Here is a 26083-nt window from a genome sequence, read left to right as displayed (position 1 = left end):
AAGCAGCTACTTAGAGTTTTAAGTGTAAACTGCTCCTTGAACAAACATCCCGGGATACAATTAACTCCAGGATTTCAACTGGACCTCAAGCATTTTACAAAGAAATGATATATTTGTCAAAAGAGAATGAAACACCTGTTTTCCAAGAGTGACTTAAGTCAATAAGTTATAAAGCTAAATCTTTATTATAAATGCATTCTGGTGCCCGAGTGACTGCTGCCCTTTTGGAGGGCAAAGTGCATGACAGATTCAGTGACCTTCTGACTTGACAGTCCGATAACCACCATTATGTTCAGTCAATGTAAATAAGCATGGCTGACAATCTGCTAATTGGCTGCCTCTGGTCAGCCAAGTGTACTTTTGACCTTAATGAGAACCTAATCAATTAGTACTTTGAGAAATAAAGACCTCTTGCTGATTGAGTTAGACAGGAATTATCTTTTTCTAATGGGATTAATGCTGCAAAGTGGCAAACTTTTCGTTTAATGTATGATAATCCTCTCTTATTTAGTTAACATTGTGAAATTGAACTGCAAATGTTAGACCCGTGCTTCAGCTATGTTTATGAGCTTTTTAAGAAAGAAAGGGAATGGAGTAGAAGGTATAAGGGAAATACCCTCAGCATACAGTATACTTGCATGGAAAAGTGCTTATGTGGTGCAATGCTGTGCAGGAAGATTATACGTCATGAAAATATAAAAAGTGAACAGGCAAAGAGACCCGAAAAATTAAAATGATAACTTGAGGTCACTTGAAGGGCATGGTAATCAGCCACATGCAATAGAATCACTGAGCTAAAAAGAAAACATCTTTCTAAAAACCAAAAGAAACATTATGATTCTAGACACACTGAAATTTAATATAAATGATTTTAAAGTTTTGGTCTCTTTCCTGACAACTGCTAAGATAACGCATCTAACATTGTGGAGGAATAAAGTTTCCCTGATGATTAAAAATAATTACTACGATTCTATTAGCAGTAATGAAGACAGGAAATGTTTCAGGCTAGGGAAATGGCTCTTTGGATAACGTGTTCGTCAGGGCAAAAAGAGTTCAGATCCCCATCTGCACAAAAGCTGGACTGCAGGAGGCTTCTAATCCCAGCACTTGAAAACAGGGATTCCCCAGAAAAAAAACCTGGCTCCCAAGTCATGAGCTCTGGATTCTGCTAGAGACCCTACCTAAGATAGAGTCATGAGGGAAGGCATGTAACATCACCCTTTGGTCACCATACATGCAAGGGCATGGCCACATGCCTCCATACATGTAGACACACATACAAACATGCACACACCATACATACATACGTGAGCACGAAGGAAAGGATTATTCCAAAAGGAATTGGCATGTGAAGTCACAAAGCAGGCTGTTCGGTAGGGTATTTGAAATAGGGCAATGTTCTTTTATGTGCTCTGCAATGTAGGTAAACCTTCTCTATAAAAATATACGCACCCATAATTCGTAGGCACTCCCAGAATTACTTTCTGTTTACAATGTATAATATCTGACTTGGCAAAGAAACAAGTTTATCATTCTAGGTTTTAAAAAAATTGCCATTTGGACAGAGTGACTAAAAATTTATATTCCTTTGAGAACCCTGCAACTCCTCTGACCCAGACTGAACACCTGTGTATTTTACATCGGGGAGGAGACACAGCTCCTTTCAAATTACTTGAAAAGTAACAGCTGTGTATCTGCAGTAACTGTTCCGTGAGGCTTCTAATACTGATAAATATGCAAATATGTCATACTATTTTTAATACACCATTTCACACAGTGTGGTGACTGAAAACAGAGCAAACATTCTGTGTATTTAGATTCATAATGAGAAATATGCACCATTCAAAACTGGAATTATCACCATGTTGCGGCAAGTAATTAAAAAATATGTTTGGGGATGGTAAATAAAACAGTTCTGAATCGTAGAAAGAACATTGATGCAGCCCAGGGCTATAGGTAGTTCGGCTCTCCCAATGTGTCATTGGATTGTTGCAAAGCCATAAATACTGTTCATATTCTGCTAGTGAGAAATCACAGTTACTATCCACTGCTTTGCTGAAACAATCAGGCAGTTGTATCTAGATCTTTGAGTTTTGAAGACAGGACGAATTGGATTTCCTAATTCAGACTAACAAATAAGGCACTTAAATCAATTTGCCCATTCCCTTACAGAATCTATAAGAACTCCACAGTGGAGTTAAAATTAAACTTCGTAGGTTCTCTTGGACCTCACTATGCTGTACTTTTCTCTGTTATTGTGTTGGTAATTTTGAATTGTCAACTTGACATAATCTAGAATCATCAGGGAAAAAAGTAAGATTGATTTTTATTTGTGTGTGTTTGCTACGTATGTGTGAGTTCCTGGAGATGACCCCAAAAAAGCATCATGATGCTGTCCTGGAACTGCAGTTACAGACAGCTGTGAATCATCATATGTGGGGCCTAGGAACCAAACAAAGTCGGGCTCTCAGAAAGAGCAGCCATCACTCTCAGCCACTGAGCTACCTCGACAGCCACTCGGAAGAAACTCTTAATGAGAAATTATCTAGATCAGGTTGATCCATGAAAGCCTGTGGGGAATTGTCTTGATGGCTGATGTAGGAAGACTCAGATCATCATGGGGAGCCCGTTCCCTACGCAGGGGATCCTGAACAGGATCAGAGAGAAGAAAACTGGCTGAGAATTAGGCTGGCAGGCAAGGCTCCATGTGTTTAGCCTCTTTTAGCTCTTGCCCAAGGATGTGACTGATACTTTAAGTTTCTGCCTTGGCTTCCTGAAATAGCAGACTGTATCCTGAAACTGTGAGACCCCCTATTTCCCATGTTGCTTTTGGTCAAGGTATTTTATCACAGCAACAGAAGTGAAAGTAGGACAGGTACAGTGATGGCTCTTTCCATGTGTGGGGAAGAAAATTCTCTGAAACCCGGATATCCAGAGATAGCCACACCCACACACGAGAGGAACTATTTGAATTATACTCTTCTACTATATGTATTGTTCATTGATGGTGGATTGGTTCTAGAGATATGCCCTTGCCAATAAACATGAATATACACACATCACAGCCTTCATTGTTACATAATAGCCCAAAGCACTATTAAGTTATGATTTATGATTTATTTCCTGTGTTCCTGCCATCTCTAGTTAGATTGTCTGTCAAATGTTGTTGTAACATATATAGAAATTAAAACCAGTGTTATAGGATTGTCTTCTAAGAATAAAGTAGCAATAGGATTACAAGGTGCAAGGATATGGGCATTTAAATTAGGATAAATGTGGCAAAATTATCATCTGGAAAGCTTGATCAATACAATCTCCTCAGAAAGCCTTCTTTTAAAGGCTTCTTGTTATCTTTGGGGTTGATTAAAATAACATATGTGTAACTGTGAATTTGTTTGTTCTACATAAAAATTACTGTACTTAGTTCTAGGATTATCTCTTTAAGAACTGCTTTAGATTTTATGCTCTTTCGTATTTTTTCCACAGCACCGATCTCGTATCCTGTATCAGAAATCCCCATTTCTTATATTTCCCATTACTTTCTCTTATAGTGCTTCAGTCTGGATAATTTCCTTAACTCTGTCTTTCTATTTACTAGTTCTCTCTTTCAATGGTGTCTACTCCTCTGCTCAGTCTTCCCGAGTCTCAAAAACTGACCTCAAACTTGTCATGCTCCTGTGTCTGTTTCCCAAACATCTGGGATTACAGGCCTACTCCACTGTACCCAGTCATTCTTAGAATTTCTACTACATTTTTAACCGTTTGGTCACAATATTCGTTGCACTTCTAAAACTGTCTTTTAAATAACTATTATTTACTCTCTAAAACGACTTTCTTTTAAGAAGTTAAAACATTTTTCAGGAAAGCTGATGTCATTGCTGCTAGTTAACAAAATAGCTCAGACTCAGAGAGATGAGATTCCACGTTTACTCTCACTTGTGGGCTTAGATTTTTATCTAAATATAAAAATTAATTTTAACTTATGAGAAGAAACTAGAAATGAGGTTGCCCAAGAGAAGAGGATGGACTGACAGGAGTGAGGGAGGAAGAATGGGAGGCCCGGAAGCAGTGAACAAATTTAATGTTCACAATATCCTCGAATGAGAGTGTGTTTATGAAACCAATCGCTATTTAGAATGAATACACATCGATTAAAAAAATTAAGTGAAAGGAAAAAAAAGACGTTCCTGGGCTTCTAATTCTGCAGCTCTGCTCTTCTTGGCATTATCTTTATGTGTTCATTGACTGTTTTATAACTGATGGCTGCTTCCCCACGCATTCTGTTATTTTGGGGAGTGAACTAATGGCAGGCATGGCTCTCTCTGCACATTTCTTGGGAGGGAATTTATGTTTGTCTTCTCTGGCTGTTTCACACCATCAATTTACTAATTTAGAATGACTTTAATTTGTCGATTTTCAGTTTCCCAGGATCAGAAGTCCAAATTTGTTTTGGGGAGAGCTCCTGTGTTACCATAACTCAGAGAAATTGTTTTGTTTTGATTTTTACTCGGGGCTTAAACCAGAGCGGACATGTTTCTTGTTTTCAAGTTTCTTAATTCTTACCTTTTGGAAAAATAGTGAGCATATTTTATCAGCCCATCTTTTCACGAACGATATAATCCTTCAAGAGTCCTCACTTGCGGAGACATTTCCACTCCTACTCTCTGCTACACTGAATTTCACAGCTTTGTTTTCTGCACTTGACTTTCACCCATGCCTTCCCTGGTGGGATGGACCACACCCTCAAACCATAAACCAAACCAAACCCTTTCTTACAGTGCATTTGTCAGATAGTACACTGAGACCAGTGACTAACAATGTTGTGCATTTTAAAGGCTACTTATTTCTTTTTTAAAAAGTGTTTTGTCATTTTATGTTGGAAGTTGTTTCTTCTATTACATGGGGTTTCAGCAAATTCAGGATGTCCAGTTACATGTGTATTTCAGGAGAGGAATACTTTCTTAGTATGCATTTATTCTCAATAGTTTATGTACCATATGTTTATTAAAATATTATTCCTTATTTATTTTAATTTTTAACTGAACTGAATCCTTTTTTCGTGTGTTATCTTACAGCCCTACCATCTAATATGTTATTTTGAAAGTGGAAGTTTAAGATATGAATAAATTAAATGTTATGAAATTAGATGTTGATGATTCATTTACATTTATATAGCTTAATTTTCCTTCAAGAAAATTCACCTAATATTCATGGTTCTATAGTTTTAACTTAAATATTCTACAAAAAATGCTCACTTGTCTTTACATGTATAATGTGAAAAAAAAAACTCAACTCCTAAATGCCTCTCTTTTAAGTGATCTGCTTTTTTTCTAGTCTCTCTGTCATTTCTATCTGTCTCTGTTTCTCTGTGTGTGTGGGGGTGGGGGTGTGTGTGTGCGCATGTTTCTGAAAGTATGTGCATGTGCTTATGGAGAACCAAGGTTGACACCAGGTATCTTTTCTTAATCACTCTCCACTTTGATTTTTTAGAGACAGAATCTCTCCCTGAACCCACAGCTCACAATTCAGGTAGCCTAGCCGGACCATAAGCACCACCTAGCCTCCTGGTCCTGGCTTCCCAGCTCTAGAACTATAGGCATGCAATCCCAGACCCAGCTTTTTAAGTGGAACCATGACTAAGCCATTTTCTTTGACCTTTTGACTTTTTAAAAAATTCTTGAAGTTTAATAACTTAAAGAAATTTTATTATTTCTAAACTTTTTCTAACATGGGCAAAATTTTATTTGAGTCTTTTTTTACACCTTGAGGTTATTCTGTAAATTTTTGTGACCATTCATTCTGTTTCCCAATTCCTACCTTTAGCATATAATGCAAATACATTAATTTTTCATTGTGCTCATATATGCTTCTATTTTTAAATTTCAGAATCTTCTTGGTCTTGTATTTTTTGTCTGGGTTTTCACAGTCCTGTCTTCTACTGCAGCCTGGGATTTCCACATTGCTGCATTTCTCTCCCGTTTTTAAAAACAAATGTATTATCTTTTGTGGTTATGTCTTCCCTTAGTTTCTCTCTTTGGTGTTTTTTATAAAATCATATTCCTTGTCTTATATTTTATGAATTATTTCATAAAGTTCAATGTTCATCAATCTCCTAAAGCGTCAGTAGAAAAAAATTCATGCCTCCTTTAATGTGTATTTTATTCCAAAGTATCTTCTGTGTAGAGGTTGCTTTGGATTTCTGGTTTTATTTGTTTTTCAGGTATATGGGTCTTCATGTTTGTCTGTGCACCATCTGTATGTATGCCTGGTACATGTGGAGACCAGAAGAGGGTGCAGGATCCCCTGAAACTGGAGTTAGTAAGTTACCCTGTGTGTGTTGGGAATTGCACCTGGGGCCACTGGAAGATTAGCCAATGCTTCTAACCACTGGGCCATCTCTCTAAGCCATCCAATTTCATGTTCTATTTCTCTACTTTTGGCAAAAACAAAATACCACTTGCTAATTTTGTTTCTAAACAGGGTCAGCTTTTCCAAACTACCCTAGTTTCAGTTTAATGTATCTATATTCCTACTAGGTTTTCTTCCCTGATAGCCTATGTCCCTCAAATTCCAGAGGGACATCTGATTTCTACTTTTGATAATGCCCCCTGAGCCCACCTGCCATATAAGTAGTATTTGTGAGTAATTTTCTCTGGGCTTTATTGTCTATTTCAGAGAACCACAGATGTTTCCCATCCTTGTTTATGGTTTAAACACATGTGTGTGTCACTGAGTTTACTGGCTGCTGCTTGCTGCTTACCATCAAGCCAGCGTGTACACAGATTGTTCTCTGTTTTTTTCCTTCACCCCTACTGAGCCCAGAATGGAAACGACTGATACCGATGGGTCTTCGAACTAGGGGCTTTGAGTTATTATATTATACAATAAGGGACAGGTGCTCCCCAAAGCAACAATCAGCATCTTTTCCTTGTTTTTACCATCATCTCTTAATCTCCAAATTGAAGAGAAAAATATTTTCTCCTCAATAAATATTAAAAAATTACATTAATAACAGCAAATTAAAATATTTTTGAAACATTTAAAAATAATCTTTACGTTGCAATATTTTCTGAAAAAGAAAGCTTACTGGAGTCCTACTATTTATTTCAATTTAACTTATTACATATATTTTTATTCTTCTCTAGTTACAGCATTGGTCACATTTTTCAAAAACAACTTTCTGTAATTAGAAATAGAACTATCATGTGGTCCAGGCATAGCACTCCTTAGCATACACCGAGAGGATACTATATACTATTCAGAGATACCTACTCATCAGTGGTCATTGTTGCTTCACAGTAGCCAGGAAATGGATCGGCCCCTTTGTCTATCAAGTGATGAATAGAAAATGAAGATGTGGTTTATATACACAAGGGATTTTTTTTCAGCTGTAAAGCAAAGTTAAATTGTGACACTTGTAGTTAAGTGGACAGAACTGGAAAAAATTATAACAATTGAAGTTGTTATCAAATCTAGAAATACACACTCTATATGTTCCCTCTCATATATGGATCCTAGGTTTTGAACCTTAGATTTGTATGCTTAAACCTGGGTAGCTGTAGAAGGAAACTAGTAAGGGATTATAGGGTGTAGGAAAATAGGTAGTTAGCAGTGGAGGAGTGTGGAACGCATATAGGATGAAAGGGATAAAGACAATGATGGGAAGAATGTTTAAGCTGGGAAGGGGGCTGGAGGTATAAAAAAGAGAATGGGGACAGGCAACAATGACTAACACTATGTTAGAAACCTACTATTTCATAAACCTAATAAAAAGCATAATAAAAAAAAAAGAAGAGCTTGAATGAAGATACCTTACATGGTAGTAATGTTTTCCTCAGAAGCCAGAGATTGTTAAATAATATCCCATGGCCAAGTGTGAACTCCCTTCTCTAAGCTGTTGGCTGAGGGCTCTCTAGAGACCCCCTGCCAGAGGCTCTTATCATTATCCTTGGTTGCCCACCAGAACTTGATAGTAAGGTATTATTACTAAAGATGTCACATGCTTTGGTCAAAGAATGTGGCTTAATCAAGTGAGTATTGATCTGGCACTTACAGTGCCAGAAGGCTCTATGTAGGCCACTGAAGGAGAAAAGCCAATAACAGTATTACACAGCCATGAGCCCCGTGTGCTAGAATAATGGTCAACCTGGTAAGATATGCTTACTGGTATAACATTGACTTGGATGTTTATAGGAATAACCAAAGGCTTTCTGATTAGATTCAAGACCCACTCCAAAGACGGGAAATAATTCTGAAAACTACCAGGCCAGGGACTCATGGCTTTGGAGCTTTTAGGTGGTAAAGATGAACTTACCATTTGCTAAACGTACATAGTATTAAGCTGACTTCTAAATACTTATCTTTAGACATGTAGATAAGTATATATATCAAACTTCATCAGAAAAGATGTTTTCAATGCATGCCAGTTAAGACAGAAATTTGAACTAGTCAAAATAAGTGTTTATGGAAGGCTAAGTCCTAAATAGGATACCTGCTACCATGCTCCATCCCCAAGACTCAGGGAAGTTCACAGAAGAGGAAGTAGAAAAATTGTAAGAGCCAGATGTTGAGAAAAACAGCTATAAAACACTATCTTCTGTACTTGACCCCAGTGATGTCCCCATGAACTCACTTCAGATGTGGTTACATGGACAAGACCTGCAGAGATGTGGGTCCTTCTATAGTTCATCATGGATAGGAAAGGGTTTGTGAAACCCAGCCTATCCCCAAAGGTGTATTGGCAGCTAATGTTGACTGGAGGAAGGGGTATCACTTTCTTCACTGTTTGACAATTAATAATTTGTCTATGTCCAGTACATAACCTTCCACCTTGCTCAGCCAAACAATACTATTAAACTCAGTGGTCTACACAGAAAAAAAGGCATGAAAGTAAGGGGATTTTTTTTTTCTGAACAAAAGGTTTCCCTGGAGAAGGAGGCTAACCCTGGGTCAGATGAAGTAGAATTCATTGCATACAAGCATGAAACTGTCAAAATAAAATTAAATAAAGTTTTAAAACCCAAACGCATTTTTATTAATTTTTTGTTAATTTTATATGAAAAACGAGGTCTTGTGAAACTACTGATACACTGTTTTCCATCTTTTCTCTGACTGTCAGTGTTTTTTAAAAGAATGTACTTGTCTTTTGGAAAGCCATTTTACTTTGTAAGGTCTCAACTTTGTGATGCGGTCTATGGGCCCTGAATATTCCCAAGATGACATGAGGCCTTAGATCCTGTTGATGTCAGTGTGTGAGCGAACCGATGTCAGATCTGTCACTCCATACTCTGCCCAGCCCATGTGCAAGCTTGAGCTACTCCCAAGTCAGTATCCCTATTTATGACTCCAAGTTCACTTGACTGAAAATTGGCCTAGGATCAGTGCAGAGACAGTTCATCTGCGGGAACAGGAGGAAGACACAGAGAGTATTAAATGTGGGTGACAAGAATAAGCTTCCCTCTGTTGTTTCTATTATTTTAGTGAATCAGGACATCAGCTCAGACTGAAAGGAAAAGAAAGCATTGGGCATCAAGGAGAAACTGTGGGCTAGTCATGAAGGAGGGTCAGAGAGTGAAGTGTCTAGGGCACACAGTCAGATTCTGAGACCGTACAGGGTACTGTTTAAGGTCAATGCTCTTAAAAACAAAGTGAAGACAGGTAGCATGACAGGGTTTGTTGTTTGTGTGTTTGTCTGGTTGGTTTTTGCTATTTCTACATGTCTGGACACAGATAAAAAAAGGACAGTGCATTGGTGTTAGCTGGGGTCGGGTTCTGTTGGTGAGTATGAAGGAGTGGGAGAAGGAAAGATGTACATGGAGTGATCATAGCCATGTATGTTGAGACATGTCCTGGAAAAGGTTGAACCAGGAAAGAAGGCTAAGAATTATCAGAACAGGGTTGATGTTAGGCTTGGGATAGGGGCTTCCCAGGTCATGTTTTCCAAGGACATGTCTTTTCTTTGTCCATCCTCATAGCTAACTCTTTACTTCCTACTGAAGCAAGATAATTATAGGCACCTTGTTAGGAGTGTCTCAGGGTTCTCAGTTATCCAAAGGAGGCATGCCAAGTGTGCTAAGCAACAAGTGCCTACCTATTCCATATCCATTGTGTTGGATACACATTAACTGAGGGAGCAATCCTTTGCCCCTCCCCCTGCCACCAAGAATTCAGAGACGACCTGAGCACAAAGATGTACAGTGGGCTGCTCATCAACCGCATGGCATGGGGCATCCCTTAAAACCTACAAGAGGTGTTCTCCCTATGCCGTGTAGGTCTAAACACTCCTCAAAACCCCAAGCCATGCTGTCTCTCCAGGACATCCATAATTCACCTAATCAATTCCTTACCACCAAAGACAGTCTCCCTTTGTGTCACTATTGAGCCCCCAAATATGGGGACATGCAGTAGCGGTAATGATGATAGTTTTCAGCATGAATGATACAGGAAGTGAAGAAATTAGGAGGTGGCAAAGGGAATGGGATGCTTGAAAGTAGGCTGAGGGGACTCACGGTGATTGCAGATGACAATGTTATAAGCATTAGAGATAGTGATCTAGGGTGAAGAAAAGTTAAGGCAAGTTTTAGAAAGATGATCCTGTCTACCTTGGGAGAATATTGATTTACCAGGAATTGGCAATGAACCTGGAGATGAAGCATTCAAGGAATAAAGAAGAATGATCCAAGTCTGTGGATGAATAAAATAAGAACTTCTGTTTTTTTTTTTCTCTCTCTCTATCACATTTGCAAATATAAAAGAAGATTGACAGGTTTCAGCACTGGCCAAGTGTGGGAGGAGGATGGTACAACATTTTCATAGGCAGTTAACAATATTTATCCTAACTTTCATATTTTCTCCATAATGGGAAATTCATCCTACATAAATTGTTGAACAGGAATGCAAAGACATTTGTTTTAACTGGGACTGTCGGGGTTTTGTTGGTGAGTGAGATGGAAGAAGGGAAGAAGAAACGAGGATGTGTGGAATATTGCAGAAATGCTTACAACGCTAAAGAACAATCCAGTTATCTTTCAGAAGACAGCAGATGAATTATCACAGACCTACCACCAGAAACATGACGCAACCCTTAAAAGAATTAAGGGGTATCGTGTGTATTGACATGTAGACGTGCCCGTGTTGTTTTATTAAGTCAGCAGAGATGACACAAAATTTTACGGTTTCTTTTTGTGAAAATAAAATCTAAAAGCACTCATTTTATAAGTCTGCACAATAAATATGCTTTAAAAAAAGTGAGGACAGAGTTAAGACCTTTTAATGCCAAACTTATAAAGAGAAGAAATAAGCGGTGTGCAAAACAAACCATCAAGATTCATCAGATTTGTGGATGCTCCAGTACTTCAAAAGCCTCTTTCTCAAGAGCAGAATTAGAGCTGGAGGAGAGCAGAAACTGACATGGGGCTCATGTCAGGGTCTGGCCCAGTGCCCTGACTGTGCCTGCCTTGCCCATCACTTACCCCACCCTCACCCTTGTTCTCTTTTTATGTGTTGCCTTTACTCCTGTTTCTATCCTTGTCATGATATCCCCACTGCCTTGCCCTGGGTCTTTGTGTTGCTGGCTTCCTCTTGTCAATCAAATGTCATATCAGACATCCTTCACATGAATGCTCTGCTTTCTCAACCTCAAGTTCATTTCTAGTTTTGTTTTATTCATGATACATATTGTTTTTCTAAGGGAATCTTGCTAATCTGTCTGTCCATTTGTTACTGTGCACAACCTTCCATTGACAACAAGCACCCACTGTTTTATCACTGTACTTAATTTTTAAAGATTTATTTATTTTATGTGTATGTGTGTATCTGCACCGAGTTTGTTTGCAGTACCTGAAAATGTATTACCATGTAATATCCCTGGTTCTGAAGTTATACGCTGTTGTAATCCACCACGTGGATACTGGGAATACAACTGGGTCCTCTGCAAGAACAACAAATTCGCTTAACTATTTAGCTCTCTCTTGAGTCCCAACCACTGTACTTCAGTGTACAGAGGAGGGCCTACTATACTTTGCATTTATTGAGTGAATAAAAGAAACGATGGCTGGGAATAGTCATATGACTGCTAGACTAAATCTCAGTCTAGCCCTGGATTAAACCCAAGGAAATTCTAAGTAATAGAAATAAGTGTCTTGTAGGATAAAGCGAAGAGGTGCCAGTAGTGGAGGCATACCCCATGTTTAATGTACCATCATCTAAGCTCTAGGCATTCCTTGCCTCTCTTTCCACTCTAATTCTAATTGGGTTTAACTTCACTGAAACACTGCTATATATGTAGCCTGAAATGAATTAGGTTCAGAATATAAACAATTGAAGCTTGTGATAAGAATGAGAAAGTGGCTGGTTTCTTTTCTAGCACCCTAGCATGTATCTTCCTCTTCCTTTATGACATCATCTAGTTTAAACAATGGCATTTGAAAAATATTAATTATGCGCACAGACAGGAGCAAGATTGGTGATCAGCATATAGTAGGTTTAAGCTTATGCCAATGAACACACAGCATTTTCATGACCCTGTCTATTGGAATACAATTGCCCACATGTTCTCAAGTGGATCTGTGCAACCAGTTGAGTGTTTTTGTTGGGAGAATTTGGATGTGGGTTCCTTCTTTTCTGCTTGGGTTTGGCAGTATGTGTACATGATGCTTGGACTGTCATGGACATGAGGAGAGTTACTGGAACTGCTGGAACTAAACCCAAGAAACAAGCAGAGGTGGGACATTGGTATTGTGTGAACGCTGGATCAAGCCACATTGGGTGAAAGACTTATCAGTTTCTTAATTCTGAAATCAAAATATTCTCAATTGATATAAAAGAAAAAAAAACCTAACTCATATGTCAAGCTCTACCTCTAGATTCCAGAAGACAAGCTGGAATAGTCAATGAAAGTGCTGTCTTTTCAAGGAGAAGGTTTTTGTTTCATTGTTGTTACTGAGACTGTCTTGTTATGAAGTCCAGAGCAGCTTTATACTTGTTACACACCCCTGCCTGGCCTTGATCTTGTGACCCTCCTGCCTCTCACTCTCAAGTGCTTGGGTTACTGTCATGAGCCCCCACATCCTGCTCCAGGCCCAATTCTTACCAAGTTCATGCTTTTGTCTCTCTTTAGTGTAACAAAACAAAATGTGCTGATGCTCAGAGGTGACATTCCCTGATCCGTAGGTAGGAATGCCTGGTTCCTTTGCCTTGGTTGGGGACTTTTCAGTATAGCATTTCTGAGCTCCCTTCCCTATCTGGTCATGAACATCTCCTTCATGACTTTTGATGCAAATCTGCATCTCAAAGCCTGATTCCAAGGTGGAGCCTCCTCCATCTGCTTGCAAGGGTCAGCCAATTAGCAGAAAAGGTCCAAGAGAAACAGTAGACCTAGGAGGAGAGGTTTATCCCTTGCCTAATTTGAGTTAGCTCCAGAGAAAACAGACTGTACTGAAATCTCACAGACTTTCTATAAAAAATTCAGTTCTGAGTCTGCGAATGTTCTCCAAAATATTCAATGTTTTAAAACCTCAAAATTATAAAACTTACTGGTGTCTAGATTTTAACTTTTTAAAATAGAGATTATTTCTTAAATGCTTGAACTTGTATACACCAGGCCTCCACTTAAAGCATTCTTCTTCTTCTTATTATTATTATTTATAGCATGCGGTACACAGCAATGGATTTGCTTTCTGGGTCACGGAAAATATATATATTTTTTCAGGGTATTCAGCCTAAGAACTACTGGGTGTGCCTTCAAAGTGTAGTTTGTGGTATATTTCTTAGTTAAAAAAAAAACATTTTTAAAACTGCAACTAATTGTGTACTGAAATAACACTACCATTATATGCTTAGTTTAGTGTCTGATAAAATAAAAATAAAGAAGTTAAGTGCTGGATGTCCAGTTGGTGTGCTCTTCTCTTGGGAAGACCTACTCTCAGCATTCCCTAGCTGCCTGAAGTTTTTGTGCAGGGTTGAGGCCTAGTGAGCTCTCCCATAATCACTGTAGTATGTCTATTGCTGTCCTTCTTTAGCTCATGTTTAGACAGTCATGCTGGTAACCTCTGAGATTCCTTAGTAACACATCCTCACAGCAAACTCCCTGTTCCGTTGGCTCCTTATAATCTTTCTATCCCCTCTGCCACAATGATCCCTGAGCCTTGGGTACATCTATGAAAGCATAGACCTACAAGTAATGTATTGATTAAGTGGGTTATATTTGTGTTTTTAGGAATGTGTGTGTGTAAAACAATAACTAAAAAGACTATACACTGTCTGGTTTTTGGTCTCAGTTTATATATGATGTGATGCAACATATGAAGTCAGAATCATTATACTCAGTATAAAATAATTCATTTTATAAAGGAGATATCTAGGCTAACATAAGTGGTGGAAAAGTGTCAAGGTTGAAATTGTATTTTGCTGACATTTGTCACACAGGAATAGAATAACAATGTTGGCCCTGGAATCCCATAAGGAATCTGCCATATTTTGATTATACATTAGGAAAACTGTTATAGGTAGGTAGCAACTAATTCTGTTTTACATTAGGAATGTATGTATGACTTTGATGTCCTATCTGGAGGCATATAATATGATATAATTTGATGGGAGTAGTATAATTTGATAGGAGTAGTTGCTTGACTTCAAGAATGTCCTTTGGAAGATGTTTAGTTATTTATTGTCTTCAAGGTTGGAACAGTTTTATACACCATTTGTAATGATACCCTTGATGTGTCCTGTTGACAATAAATCTCACCATGTATAGTTTATGGTGAAAAAAATTAGATATTCAGCAGCTCACCCAAATTATATCATTTGTTCAGTTGTTAAAGAATCTGAACCTGAGCATTGCAAAGCTACATGATTAAGAGGTCAAGAATGCCTGAAGAAATACAACATTGTACCATTTAAAATTTTCATCATTAGACACTATTTTTCTGATAAAATATGATTATGAATGTTTTCATTGTAAGCCTGTAATGCTTCAAATATAGCATGAATCATAAAACATGTGGGCCCTTAGAGTAAGACCTGAGTTAAGATCCAAACATTTTCTACTTAAAAGCAATGCAACCCTAATCTGTCAGTCATCTGGTTAACATTTTTTTCTGTGTTGTTTTCATGATATACAATGTGGTTTCTAAAATAGAAATGGCCCTATAGGCTCATTTATATTACTGCTCATAGGGAGTCGTGCCTCTTGACAGGTATTAGGAGATGTGGCCTTGTAGGTGTCGGTGTGGCCTTGACAGAGGAAGTATGTTACTGGGAGTGGGCCATGGGTTTTCAAGTGTTCAAGCCTGGCCCAGCATCTCCCTCTCTGCTTGCTGCCTACAGATCCAGACGTAACTCAGTAACTCTTCCAGCCCCATGTCTGCCTGTATGTTGCCATACTTCTTACCATGATGATAATGGGCTAAACCTCTGAAATTGTAAGCCAGCCCCAATTAAACGTTTTCCTTTATGAGAGTTGTTGTGGTCATAGTGTCTCTTCACAGTAGTAGAACATTGACTAAGACAGAAGTCGGTACCAGTGGGATGGGGACTGGGGTACTACTGTTAGAGGTCCGACCATGTTTCCTGTTGACAGAATATGGATTTTGGGACTTTGGATTAGGAAAGTAGTTGAATGCTTTAAGTTGGGCTTCATAGGTCATACTAAAAGGAGCAGAGAAGACAGTGGTGCTGAGAGCAATGCAGAGTCTGTTTAAGAGGTTTCAGAGGAGAAGAATACTCCTAAGTGGCCTAGAGATCATTCTTGTAATATTTTGGTGAAGAATATGGCTGCCTTTTTGCCCTTGTCTGAAAAGTCTGCCTGAGGCTAAACAGAAGAGTTTTTAGATTAATGACATTGGCAAATGAGATTTCAAGGAAGCCTAGTATTAACTCTGTTGTTTGGCTATTAGTGGTTACCTTTAGCAAATCTATAATGGAACTGAGCAAGCTGAGCAAGGAAAGTGACAAAATGTACAGTTTGAGGAGAAAGGGAGCCCCAGGAAGTGTAATGGAGCTAAATCCCGTATTTAAGGTGATAAAAAGTTTAAAAAAGAGCCTGATGCTAAATGGAATAAAGGAAGTGGTTACCTCAGGGCAAGACACCACCCAGCTAAGCTTCTAACTTGTAAAAAGAATTAAAGAAAAGCGTAAGACTAAGAGCATCCTCTCCCACTGAGGCCAGACTAGCCAGGGTGGGTTGGTACCCCTTAGAAAAGGGAGGAATGGGAGGAGGGGCATGAGGGCAGGACTGGGAAAATAAGGAGGAGGGGGCTGGGATCAGGCTATAATGTGCTTATATATGTGTATATATATTTTAAGTAATATACTTTGAAAAAAAAAGAAAAGAAAAGCTTAGGGTGGAGCATGGTGCTGCATGCCTTTGATCCCAGGACTTGGGAAGTAGAGGCTTGCATACCTCTGAGTTTGAGATCAGTCTGGTCTACAGAGTGTATTGCAAGGCAGCTAGACTTAGACTGTGAAGGAAACCATTGCAAACATAAATCTGGTAGACATGTGTTTGAGCAAAGGGACCACGTTGCAGCCCTAGCAAGAAGTGGACCTGGGCAGTTTTGGCCACATGGTTTTGACGTTAGAGTCAAGGATACAAGAAAGGGGTTATGGAGTCTCCCTCCATTCCTAAGGAAGTCTCTGAGACCAGGTATTTCTGCATGGAGGCCCAGAGGGCCCACAGCAAGAAGCTGTGGAGGTGAAGCCTGGATTGCCTTGGAGCAAAGATGCCAGAGCCATGGAGTATCTGTAAGGAAAGCTGCAGATTGGGTATGGAACCAGCCCAAGATAGAAAAGCTTGTTGCATTCAACAAAGCTGGTGGAGATCTGAAGAGCATTTTGACATCAGACATGGCAGTTTTACAGTTTGGCGTATTCTGAAATGGTTTGGGGCCTTGTTTTGGTCCAGTATTTCATCACTATATTCTCCCCTTTAAGATGGTAATGTATATTCTGTGACATTGTACGCTGAAAGTATGTGATCTGTTTTTTTTTTTTATTTTGATTTCTCAGTGTTCTAATTAAGAGATTGTCGTAAGTCTCAAAAGAGACCTTGAACTTGAACTTTGGACTTTTAAACAGTGTTGAAACTGTTATGGACTACAGTAGGTAGGAGGTAGACTGAAAACATTTTGCATCGTGGTATGTCTGTAAGCCAATGGCAGCCAGGAAGCAGCATGGATGGTTTGAATAGGAAATGGCCCTCATAGACTCAAATATTCAAATGCTTGATCACTACTTGAGAGAGGGCGTGGCACTACTTGAGTGAGGTTAGAAAGTGTGGCTTTGTTGGAAATATGTCAATGGGGGTGGGCTTGATTTCTGTCTCTGTCTCTGATTCCCCTCTCTCTCTCTCTTTCTCTCTCTCTCCTGCCTGGTGATTAGAATGTAGAACTTTCTGCTTCTTCTCCCATGCCTGCCTGCAGGCTGCCTTGCTTCCCACCATGATGACAATGAAATAAATCCCTGAGCTGTAAGGATTCCCCAGTTAGACACTTCCCTTTATAAGAGTTGCCTTGGTTTCGGTGTCTCTTCATGGCAAGAGAACACTGACTAAGTCAATGGGAATGGGCTTCAAGGATATAAAATTTCATGATAGGCCCAGTCTCTCTCCTTTCTGTCTTTGTCTCTGTCTGCCTGTCTCTCTCTTTTTCTCTGTCTTTCTCTCTCTCTCTCTCTCTCTCTCTCTCTCTCTCTCTCTCTCTCTCTCTCTCTCTCTCCTCTCTTTCTCCTTGCCTGCACATCAGGATTCTCAACTAGTTTTCTAGCACCATGCCAGCCTTCCTGCTGCCATGCTCCCCACCATCATAATAACAGAATAAGCTTGTAAAACCATAAGCTAGTCTCCAGCTAATATATATTTTTCCTTTGTAAGCATTGCCCTGGTCATGGTGACTTTTCCCAGTACCAGAACAGTGACTAAGATAACCTTGAAATTTTAAATCAAGTCACTTTTAAATGTGTGCACGGTACTATTTAGGTCTTAAGAGAATTTGAAAGATCCATGCTCCAAAATGGTTTATAAGCCAGTGGGGCAACAGTTGAGTTTGTAGCAAATTACAAGAAATCAGATTTTTTTTTTTAAAGAAAAAGTTGTTTTCCATCTCAAGAGTGGTAAAGGAACACCGAAGGGAAGTAAAAATTGACATTGTCTTTTATGGTGACATTAGCTAATATTCAGATGACAGAGATTTTTGGCTACATAGCTAACAGATAACAAAGGCAAAAGTGAAACATTCTCTGCTCAGCTCTCAAGTTCATGATTTCAAGTACAGTACCTAACACCTCACCCTAACTTCAGTGCCAAAGACCATATGTCATGAATGATACCGCTGTCTGCTGTCCTTAGCTTGGAATGGATACCTCTTAGTATGAGCTGGTTGTCCTCTGCAACGCCCCTTGGAAGGTTCGCCACACCTACCTACTGTTTCATTTTCTTGAATTGAAAATCCAGCATGAAATGACCATTAAGCTATGACACCTTGTAGAGATTTTACAGAAAGTAATATTCCTGCTTATGATAGGAGTTTACCAGTAGCAGCTGCTTTTCTTCACTACTGGGCAACATTTTATTATGGCATTTCAATGTGCCTCTTGCTTTAATTAGTTATGCAAATGATACAGCACCTTCAAAGAGCCAGTGCTATTGAGAACTGGGTGACTGGTGGAATTACTTCCCGGATCTGGCCCCTCAGCACTGATAGTGTCGGGACTAACTTTTCCTCCTGTTTCTGTGATTCTCTCTCCTTATCTCCTTAGTAATGTTAGATAAACAATGTTTCCTAAATAATACTGTCATTTAACTCCACTTAATTTATATTATAATTATTTATAAGCTATTTTTATTTGTCTTAACAGTTTATGAACTACTTCAAGACAGTAATATATCATCTTACAAGAGACCAATAATTATTTGATGAATGATTCATAAAACTAAAATATTTTCAGTTAATGCTTGGATGTTTAATGCTCAAGAAAAACAACAGCATTGGGTTATAAGTCAGCACAGTGGCAAAAGCTTTGAAGCATAAATATGTTTAGCTTTTAAACTCCTTGAAGACGGAAGCTATATACAAATGTTAATATTTCATGTTCAGGTAAGGCTAGGATATACAGAATAATATTAATTAATGCTTTGGAATCAATATAAAATGGTAAAGATTCATAAGCAGCCAATATTTTCAAATGCTAAGCTACAGCTTTCTCAGACATTTCGTACCCTTCCCTTACCTCCTTTCTGGAAGTCAGGAGAGTCCCTTGAATGACCTCTTTAAAAGCTAGGCTTGCTCTATCACACTTTTGGGTCGACTCTCTTTTTTTTTTTCCCTCCTGAAAGCTAGAGCAAAGCTTTCTGAATGATTGATTGGTGAGCTGTCCCCTGGACACACTGGTGCAAACGCCATGCAGCCGCTGATTGATGTGCTCGCTCTTTCACAAGCACATTCATTTTCTCTTCTCTAACTCACACAATTTATTCATCCCATGATGCATTTTTACCCCATCATCACTGTCTTTCAGTCTTTGAGCAGGTGAACAGATAAAAAGTTAATGCCTACATGGTGCTAAGGCAAGCCTGTCTTAAGGAAAAGCAGGGAGCGCTCATATCCATTCTTATATTGCTTCTCCTACGGTTTCCTTTACTCTCATTAATGGCAAATTAAAAACAGCTTTGGAGCCTGAACCAAGATAGTTTGGGATGGCAGAAGGAAGGGACAAGAGCTGTCTCAAGTCAACTGTTAATCCCAGGGATGCTAAAAGGGGGCAGGGAACTAAAATTCTAAATAGGGTCCTATGAACCTAGTAAAGTCTGTTAAAGTTTTGAAATTCAAAAGTCAAGTGTGGCATTTAATTCGATGGCTTTGAAGGCTCCCTCCTGCTACAGGGGTCTATAACCTTGTAACTCCTATTGACAGTCACATGAAGAACTCTGACATGCCTGAAAAATTCAAGTGCTTAATAATTTGGTAGAAGGTTAGTCACAATTCATATTATTAATGTGATTTAAATGGTGGACAATTTGTAAAAGTAATTAGTCATATAACTCACAATTTTGTAAAACTAGAAATAGTAACCTAATGTGAATACCATTTGGAAGCAAATATTATTCTTATGAATATTTTGGAGTTGTCTACATTGAGGTCAGGAGAGAAAATTGACAAAGAAAGTACGAACTCCATCTAAAAACTTGTTTCCCTCTGCAGTTACAAAGCAAGGAGGTGTTGTCTAGTGTAGAAGCTCTTTGTCTTCCCAAGGACAATCTCACACACCAGAGAGCAGTAGAACCAAACTCTCACACCACCCAATACCAGACACTGTAACTTTCTCACCAATTTAAAGCATTTAAAAATCTCTCTCTCTCTCTCTCTCTCTCTCTCTCTCTCTCTCTCTCTCCCTCTCTCTCTCTCTCTCTCTCTTTACATTTCCCTACAATAAAGGTGTTATTTGGCTCTTACAGTTTCAGAGTACAACCAAGGAATATGATCCAGAAAATTCTCAGACAAATTCCGAGAATCCTTACCAGTCTGAGAATCAAGCATTCCTCAGCAGGCTAACATTTATTAAAACATATGGGTGGACATTTACTCCTTCACTTATCCATCCTAATATTTATTGAGCACTATTTTCCAGCTACACTGTTGCTGGAAATGGTATATATTTTACACTATTATTGGAAATAGTATATATTCAGATAATTACCTGGGCATCCCCTTAGCCCCTCCGCATTCCTTTTCCCCACCCGCCCCAACCTTTCCCTGTCAGACTCTCTCTTTTTCCACCCCTATCACCCTTTCCAGTTTTATATTTTTCTTCAAAGCTCTGCCTGCCTTTTACTGAGCAATAGGATTAGCGCCAGACTGCAGCGAGCAATTTGTTCATCCTTGGAGAGCACATTTGCACTCCCCCATGATACAGGCATTTAAATGATTTTATTCGTTCACCTGTGTTGAACATTAAGGGGGTAAATTTTCAGCCTAGGGATTTGGCTTTAAAACTCCAATTGATGTTAATGAGAATTGGTAATGAGCCCCTTCTTCTTAATTAGTGGCCCCATACCTGTGACGGTAGGAGGCACAGCCTTGACTCTGGGAGCTTAACGAGGTGATAACAAGGAGAGAGTGTTTAAGCCTGGATTTGGGCCTGGTCCATGCTTCCCTGTGCAAACACACTTTAGGAGCCAGTGCCTTAAAGTAAATGTACAAAGAGCTGGCCTCTGAGTCCATGTCAGAGACAGCCCCTGCTCCCTTTACTAGGGAACCCACATGGAGTCTTAGCTGCCTACGGTCTACATCTGAGCAGAGAGTCTAGGTCCTCTCCATGTATGGTGCTTGGTTGGAGCATCATTCTCTGCAGGCCCTGCTGGGCCCAGGTTTGGGGGCTCTGTTGATCTCCTTGTGGAGCTCCTGTCCCCTCCTGGTCTTTCTATCTTCCCCTTCAGGGGATCCTTGCCAGGCCATAGAGGAAGAGGAACCAGGCAGTCCTAACGAGACCTATAGACAAGTGTCAGATAGTTAGGGGAGGAGGACTCCCCATCTCAGTGGACTAGGGGAGGGGCATAAGGGGAGAAGAAGAAAGGAGGATGGGACTAGAAGGAGATGAGGGAGGGGGCTATAGCTAGGATATAAGGTGAATAATTTTTATTCAAAGTGAATATATACAATGAATAAGCATATATGAATATACAGTGAATATGGCTGTGTGGCCCTTCACTAGGAACAATTCCTCTTTTCTACAAAATTACTCTAGTTCCATTAAAAATAAAAAAGGGGTAGCAGGGGTAGCGAAATCAAAAGAGCAAAAAGGTGCTCAGAGTTTCTTCTGGTCCTTCAAGGTTTTACATTGATATAAACTACCCCTTGCCAATTCCGTTCATCTTGATTAAGGAACACTACAGTTTACAAATTTAGTTCTTCAATGTGGTCAATTGAACTTCTCAACATTATTCAGCGTAGGAATGGTTCAGGTAATAAGGCTCTGGCTTTTAGAAGCATCTCTCCTTGAACATCAGGGTACAGAGTAAGTTGGTAAATACAGGTTTGATCTTGCACATTTTCTCTACTTGAGACGACTTTTGCTGCCGCAGTACACAGCCTAATCCAGCAAGGCCCAAATGGTCGTAGAATAATGAAATTCCACTGTAGTGAGCACGGGACATAAAAGTTGGATTACTGACTTTGCGTGAATGATGTGCCGCAATTTCAGATGCCAACGGAGTGTAGCAAGAGTCCTGCCTGACAGCTTTCATTAGGGAGACTCACTTTCTTGTCTCCGAGTAACTTTTACCAAGTCACAGGTAAATCTGGATTTCTTAGCTTACTGAGAATGAATCTTTTTTTGGCTTCAAGCCGTTAATAGGAACTTAAGGACTGGAGGTCTGCTTCAGCAGGGATGGGAGGGACAGCTCCTCAGAGGAGACCTAGTCACTTCTCAACTTTGCAATTATCCTTCCCTCAAAGACTATGTGCACACAAGTTTTCAGTCTTTAATGCATCTCTTTACCTCCATGAATATTTTTGGTACCTTCAATTGACCTTACTATGCTAGTTTTAAAATAATAATATGTTATTTTAAAGATGTGGGGAAAAACTTTAAACAAAAAATAAGAATAAGGAAAAATCAATTTCTCCAAGGAAAATGTGTCCAACATATCAAAATTGACAATGAGCAATGATGGAGACATTGCAGGATTAGAGGAAGCCAGGATTGAAGCACCAGGCTCTTAGAATGTTTCATTTTATTTCATTTAAAATCTTATGTTTATTATTTCTATGTGCATTAATGTTTTGTCTACATGTGTGTCTGTGTGAGGTTTCAGACGCCCTAGATCTGGAGATACAGGCAGTTTTGAGTTGCCATGTGGGTGCTGGGAATTGAACCCAAGTCCTCTGGAAGAGTAGCCAGTGCTCTTAACCACTGAGCCACCCTCTCCAGCCCCTAGAATGTTTCATAATTACTTGTTAATATTTTGTAAGATGTTAGAAATTTGTTTCCTTTACTGAAGAGTGGGCTGAGTTTCATACTTTCTGGGACTGTACTCCTTAGTCTGACCTTCAAAATGGTCTTTTTAAATGCTGTGTGTGTGTGCACGTGCGTGCATGTATCTGTGTTCATGCATGTGCGCATGTAAGTGTGTGTGAATAACATTATTAAGTCACTATTAATTTCCTGAATATTATTGAAAAGTAGGAGGCTTATGATTAGAGGAAAATATTCAGATTGAAAAGTTGAGTAGTTAAATAAAAAAGTTATATATGAAGAGAATTTTAATGATTACATTCCTTACCAAAGCATAAATTCCTTTTATAAAAATAAAAGAAAAATTTGAGTGAGAGATACTGAAGAAGATACATAGTATAATTCTACATTCCCAGGCGTAACATGGTCATGGATACATTATTTTAGATAAAATTTCTTTATGGTAAAATGAATAATTGTTAAAGCTTTTAAGACTTTCTGTAGTCTTTATAGTGGTTATTTTTTTATTTCTTGTCTCTCTATATGGGATTTATAATCCTCGAATTGCTTAAGTAGAATGAATACTAGAAAATAATACTCTGCTCCAATTTAAGAGTTAAAGAAGAACTTTAAAAATAGCATGTTAGTTATGAATTTGGAGCTGATAGTGTCTTTTCTGTTATCACTTAAGTTTGTGTGATATGTGAAGGGATGAAAAACTGACAGAACATAAACGTAAATTTAACTACTTATAAGCACAGCATGAGGTAACGAGAAGAGCAGTCAGTCAACTTCTGATAAAATTGTATAAGATAAAGCCTAATAGCTTGCCATCCCCCCAAACTAGAGCTTTCTGTGTTCAAAGAGAAGGGCATGCCAATGCAGAGTCCCACAACAGGGAAAAGAACAGAGGTTTATTATTAAAATAAATGATTAAAATCATTCCTGCATCACTGAGAGAAACTGTCATTTAATAAACATCAAAAGAAGAATTTGGTTTTGTGTTTTTCATTAGTGCTCACATGACGTGGCAGATCAAATATCTGTTGCACAGCAGTAAAATCTCCAGCTTTCTGGGCTGGGGGAAACAGAGCTCAGCAGTTAGGAGCACGTGCTGTTCTTCCAGCGGACACGAGCTTGATTCTCAGTACACAGGTCAGGTGGCTCACAACCCTAGCTCTGTGGAATCACTGCACCCTTATGACCTCCTTAAGCACCTGCACATATGTGTATAAGTGCATGCACATGCACAGACATGCACACAGACTCACACACACATACACATAACAAAAATAAATCTACAATTTTCATCTCAAGGTTTGAAAGGTACAAGAAATGCATTATGCAAAAGTTGATATTTTGTAACGAATGTTCAAGGTGAAATCAACGGAATGTCCTTTCACATATGAGTCCTTCCATTAAGCACACATACTCGGAAACGATTGTGGATGGATCTGGAAACAAAAAGACAAAGATTCATGATCCCAAGAACTCAAAAAGGAAAAGGAATAAAGAGGGAAGGGAAGGCACGTAAAACAGTAAATGTATTGGACATGTTAGAAATGTCATGAACCAGAAAAGAACAGGCAGATGTAGCAGGTCTTTTGTTTGCTGGCAGCCTAGAATTAAAAGAGCTGAGGAAGCAAACCTGGTAGGAGGAGGGATGGTTTCTCTGAAGTTCCAGCTTCCAGAAGAAATTCAATTGCAAGTCCGTTTCACAGATAACCTGTTAATCCAGATAGGAAGAGATTGATTATTAGCACAAGAAAGAAGTCAGGAGTTGGTCCCCAATAGATTTTGTTCTTTGGTCCTCATCAATGAAATTATTTTTACTACTTTGTGATTGGTCAGTTTACATATATGTTTTCCCTCATTCACACCTTATCTCATTAACTAATAAAACCTCAGACTCTAATGTAAGGCCTTGTAGAGTATAAAATTTACTCTACCTGTATATTCAATTCACTCAAATAAATGGTCCCGGCCACATAGAGTAAGAACATCACCAACAATATTATTTTTGATAAATAATGCTTAACAGTAAATACTTATGTAAAACGATGGGATTAACACTATTCTAAGTGCTTTACAAACATTAACTCGTTTGCTCTTCATTCAGCAAGTCCTCTTACGGTTGCCGCTTAGAGATGAAGAAATTAACGCTCGGAAGCCAAGCATCTTTTAGGGTAATCGCTGTCAGAAGAGAAGTTAAAGAAACACAGTAAAACCCATCATCAATTAAATGCTTGCACGCCTACTACTTTCTTCCACCTTGCCCATGTGGAGGTAAGTTGTGAGCGCTATGGTTTTTGCCCAAGAGCACACATTGTGGGGTAAAAAAAGCTATCTAAAATGACACATTATTTTCTTTCTTTTTTTTCTTTTTTCTATTTACAGGTTTCTTTTTGCTACAGGACACATTAAGAAATACATAGTCTATATAACTTAATTTTACTAGGATAGAAAAAATCTATCTAGTGTAGTTCTTAATCATAAATGGTAGGTCTAGGCTTTTTACACTATAATACTGGGAACCTCAACAGTTTTTTTTTTAATGCAGTTGAGAAATGTGCATTAGAATTGTGTCCTTCAAAAGAACTCCCATACTGTTTGTAAGGCAGCAAGCAGAGTATGCACAGACTTTGGGAATAAAGACAGTAGAATCCGGAACTGTATTAAAAGGTCTTGCCATTTGCCTCAGTTTCCTTATTGGTATACCAGAAGCATTTGAACAGTCATCTTCTGAGAACTATGTAATTTTAATATTCAGATCCATGCAAATAACACTGTCCAAATTCACGGAAGCCACAGAACAGAAAAGTATTAACTAAATTTCTAAACTGCTTTGGAGGGGGGTTCTCCCTGTCACCCCTTTATCATAAAGAAACATCTGCCAATGAAGCAAAATATAAACAGTGGGTTGTGGAAAACATCATCAAGGGGAGTGAAGAATGCAGGAGAGGGAATAAAAATTTTACTGCTTCCTTGGTATAGACAATTTTTTTTTTCAGGCTAGAGAAATGGCAGATTCTTATATTCTGGTGTAGGAGAACCACATGAATAAAACATGGCTGTGCAAATGCACTCACTACCTTCTTCCAAAGCACCATTCGGGAATAATACATTTAATGTCTCCTCA

The 26083-nt window shown here is 38.8% G+C and overlaps 1 long non-coding RNA gene across 1 annotated transcript in view; it reads left to right on the top strand.

Moving 5' to 3' along the window:
- LOC132648975 (uncharacterized) overlaps positions 1-25729 on the top strand; it is a 34486-nt gene extending 8757 nt beyond the window's left edge. The window contains exons 2-4 of the long non-coding RNA XR_009587366.1: positions 6221-6318; positions 25064-25230; positions 25342-25729. This is a non-coding gene — a long non-coding RNA (uncharacterized LOC132648975). The remainder of the gene's footprint in view (positions 1-6220; positions 6319-25063; positions 25231-25341) is intronic.
- Positions 25730-26083: the final 354 nt, after the last annotated feature.

The sequence above is a fragment of the Meriones unguiculatus genome, chromosome 18 (genome assembly GCF_030254825.1).
Source record: "Meriones unguiculatus strain TT.TT164.6M chromosome 18, Bangor_MerUng_6.1, whole genome shotgun sequence".
NCBI classification, from domain to species: domain Eukaryota; kingdom Metazoa; phylum Chordata; class Mammalia; order Rodentia; family Muridae; genus Meriones; species Meriones unguiculatus.
Note: the sequence above shows the minus strand (reverse complement) of the source record. Positions and strands in the feature narration are given on the sequence as shown.